Genomic DNA, 4,401 nt, shown 5'->3' with positions numbered 1-4,401 from the left:
AAACCTCTCCGTAGATTTTCATGCACCAGCCCCTGAAATCCAGCTCTGAGGCTCTCTGTAATGAGCATGCAGGATTCTACCAGGCCCTCACACAGAGCATCAAAGCAATGCAGCTGCTTTTATTACAGCTGTTTATGAAAACTATCCCAAAAGTGGCATGCCACTGCCAGTTGGGCTTTTGCCAAAGGAAGCTCTGCTTAATTAGGTCAAGAATTATTTGGTTAGTGGCACAGACACATTTAGATATAGTTTTCAGTGTCCACACAGAAGTTCTCATTAGCAGGGAAAGGGGATAGAGGAGAAAGAAAAAGGTCACCAAACTCTTGGGGGAGGCAGCCAAGTGGATTCAGTTGGTAACTATAAAGCCAACACTGCAGCTACCCTGACACTTGGACCATTACACTTTGCATTGTTTAAACTGAAAAAAATCCAACCTCAGACTTTTAGCAAGAAAGGCTCATTCCTGTCCAAATAAGCAAGGTCATCCTTTCCATCCGAGCATTACACTGGGGAGAAGAAAGGAGATGAGAGCAGACATCGCCTCGGGCTAACTTCACACTCCACACCTTAGGGTGGGCCACAGGGGAGTCTCCTTAGGTCTCCACTTCCTGGGAGTGAAAGCCAGGAGGCAGATGGAGTTGCTCAGAGATGTCTGACTCACTGCAAAGGCAGCTGGACAGAACAAGCAAAATCAGATATCACTGTGCAAGCAAACTGGGTGTGTTCAGGTGATCCTGCTGCAAGTCACAGCTGCATGTGAAAGGGTCAGAATCAATTATTTCTACATCAGTGGGAAAGGATATCCAAACCAAACTGCACAGGATTTGCCAAGGCATGCAAGGAGTTGGGAAGAGTTAAGTGTATTTGGTGCCACCAGCCGGAAAAAAGAGAAGTGGCCTTGTGAATAAGGGAGCCCTGTGCCTGGGGACCCAGAAGATGGGTAGCACAATGACTGGATGACAAATGTTGCTTGCTGGCAGACAAGCTCTTGGTAATCCGAGGCTGAAGGTCCAGCCTGCTTCCTCTGCAGACTTGTTCTTAATGCTCAAATTGGTTTAATGAGTGGGCAGATTGCTCCTTTGTTACTGCATGGAGTTAGAAAGAGAAGGATGTGGTGTGAGCCATGGATAATAGAGGCACTGGCCTGAGGAACTTGAAAGGGGAAGAAGAAGAAAAGATTCAGGCTAGGAGCAAATGAAACTTTGCAAATCTTCCTGGTCTACACAGTCTCCAAACAGGCCACCAGACACACTGTCCTAACCTCCTCCTGTCAGGACAATCCTTCCTCTTCCATCTCCAGGTTTTAGCCCACTGATCAAAGCTTCTTGTTGCCAGCTCATCATTCTGAGGCACCATCCATGGGAAAAACCCTGACGTCAAAGGGACTGTCAGTGACAGTACTTCAAGCCCCTCCCAGATACAATCCCTTGTTGTGGGTGCATCTCCTACCTCACTCCAAGAAGTTTCTAGGGCAGACTGAATCTGAATGCATTTAACTAGATATGTTTAACATCCTGTAACTGCTCCATGTGTCCAGAGGCACCCTCTTTCCTCTCTGTCCTGTTCAGCAATCACCACACAAATTCAGGGTTTCACCCAAAGCCTTGCCTACACATTGTACCTGAGAAGTGAAGCACATGAAAGCTATGGGTTTCCTGTTCTTACAAATTCCCTTTAGTCAACTGAGGTACCACACAGGGGGAAAACCAGACTTTTTTCTCCGTCACAAAAGCAACAATGGAGAAAATGGCAATCATTAGCAGGGAAGTCAACTACCTGAAGCAAAACACCAATAGCACATGTGAGCAGTGAGTGTCAACCCCACTAGGCAGGCAGCCTGGACACTTAGAGAAATCACAATATTTGCACATACTCTAACCTCCCACTGTGTGTTAGGAAATACACTTCTGTTCTCCATCCCAGGATGTCAGACTGTAACATACTTTAAAAAGTTTGTCAGCTGATTAAGACATTGAGATGTGATGTGTGAGTCTGTCCAGCTTGATGCCACAGGTACAATCCAGCCCTTGTTAAGGAGCTCCGAGCAGAATCAGTTTTTTCTAACCCTACCCCACCTGGTCACAGTCCATTAATAAACCATTTAAGGACACATGGCACCAGGCTTCAGGAGTCATCGGTCATCTGCTCTGCAGGCTGCACTGCTGCTGGTGGGCAGCTGCAAGGGGAGGACACGCAGTGATGGTGGCACATCCTCACACGCTCCTGTGGGCAGGTCTGACACCTGGAAAGCCAGGCAGGCAGCTCCTGCTGCTGCGTGATGCTCACATTCATCAGGTGTAGAGGACAATGGCTTCTGGTCCAGAACCCGGTGCAGAAGACTGGTGGTTGCCCAAAAGCAACTGTTGCCATCCCTCTCCCCCACTCGCCTCTGGTGGTGGCAGAAGCAGTGGGCTGGATTCCTCCTGCAGCTCTGTTTCCCCTCTTCCCATGGCAGCACACAGTTCAAACCAGCTCCTTTTCCCCAGGGAGACTGAGTTCAATTGGGCTACACTGCTGGAAGCCCTTGATCCAATTCTGGGAAATCCCCACTGCTCCACAGTACTGGGCAGAGGCAACCAGCTCCTATGATCCCCTGAGCTCCAGGCTGCCAAGAAACTCCTCTCCATACAAGTCTCATCTGGCTTTTCAGCATGGAGCTCTTTTGACTGAAACCACAATACTTAACATGCTTCAATGATCAAGCGGAGGGCACGGGAATGTCACTGAAAATACTTGGCTTCCAAACGCAGCATTGTTCTTCCCTTACCCCATTCACAGATCCCAACCAGAACATCCCAATCCAGCTCTAAACGTTTTCTGGCCAATCCAACAAGAAGCACCACAGTGCTATTTGATCGAACATGCACACACGCCCGTGTTGGCATGAAACCCATGTGCCACTCAACCCCAGCAGCACCCCAGCACTGCTCCCAGGAGCAGCTTTGTGGAAGGATTACCTCTCTCCTCTATGCTGCCAGGGTCCGCCAGATGTAGCCTTGGCCAAGCAGACTCCTGCTCCTCCAAATTCTGCTGAGAAGACTGACCGTGCCCAGCATACATTTCCTGATTCCCAGTGATGACCATGCAGCTGGATGTCGCCACCTGCCCACCAATTCTGGGTGATGTTTTCAGCCTCGTGCTCTGCAGGCCCAGCACCAAGCACCTCTGCAGGCCCAGCGCCAAGTCTCATCTCCAATGTTCTGGTTGCATGAGGTTCAAGACATGGCAGGGAGAAGAACATGGTGGCCATGGCTCATCTGAGGGAAAGGCGGGGTGGTAGGAGCTGCATGAGTAATTTAAGAGAGAGGGAAAGAAAGCAAGCTAATTAAAGACGTGATAAAATCTCAACAGTTTTAGCCACATTGAATATCCAATTAGGTCTATAAAGCCTTTGGGCCACAGCTGTGGGAAGGGATCCTGGCTCTGGCAGATTGACCAACACCCACCAAGAGCCTCCAGAGCAGCCAAGAAACACCAGTTATGGCTCTTTTTTGGTTACCCCTCCCCCAAGCAGCCCCAGGGCAGCAGGGCCCAATGGCTGCAGCCTAAACCACATCCCTCATCCATCCAGCTGCCCCATGGCCATGCTGCACAGCTACAGTTCCCAGCAGCTGTAAAAATTCCTAAAAACTCCCTCTTTTTTTTTTTTAAATAATATTTGCACGCACATTCAGCTGCATTGTTTATAGCAAACATTTCAACATGGGCTGGCACAGACAGAGAAAATAAACCAAGGCGAATGAATGGACTGGAACAGGAACTCCAGCCCTGACCCTGTGGCAGTGATACAATTCGTCCCGCGGTGTGTTTTTGCGGGATGGTTGTTGCCTCATTTTTGCCATCCTCGGTGGGACGTGCGAAGACCAAGCCGCAGCAGTACTGAAGTCGCTTTTAACTCCAGAAAAAAGGGGCGAGTTGCAGGAGGGCGCTTCTTTCAAAACAGCATTTTTTGCCGCAAACCTCTCGCAGCGTTTTACACGGCCAGAAATCCTGTTCCGCGCGGCAGAAAAAACGTGTGCGCTGAGGCACGGGCAGAGGCTGTGGGGCCGGCCCCGGGGACCCGCGGGCAGGAGGGAAGACACCTCACTTCCCTAAACACGTATTTTCTGGGGGAGAAGCCTCCGCTGGAGGTGACCGGGAGCTGGGAGGGCTGCCCCGGGTGCGGGGCCACCGGAGAGCGCTCCCGCTCCTCTCTCCGGAGCAGCGCCGGGGGGAGACGGCCGAATGCCCCCGGGCTTTTCCCACAGTGGAACGGGAAGGGAGGGCTTTTAACAGCATCATTATTATTAGTAGTATTATTATTATGAATTATTATTTTTAGCGAGAGGGAAGGAAGCCCGGCGGGAGCAATGCCTCTGCCAGAGAGGAAATCTGGGAATGCAGTGGAAGGGAAGCGGCGGG

Source organism: Corvus brachyrhynchos, unplaced genomic scaffold (assembly GCF_000691975.1).
Source record: "Corvus brachyrhynchos isolate BGI_N302 unplaced genomic scaffold, ASM69197v1 scaffold116, whole genome shotgun sequence".
Classification (NCBI taxonomy): Eukaryota; Metazoa; Chordata; class Aves; order Passeriformes; family Corvidae; genus Corvus; species Corvus brachyrhynchos.
This window is presented reverse-complemented; position numbering follows the sequence as displayed.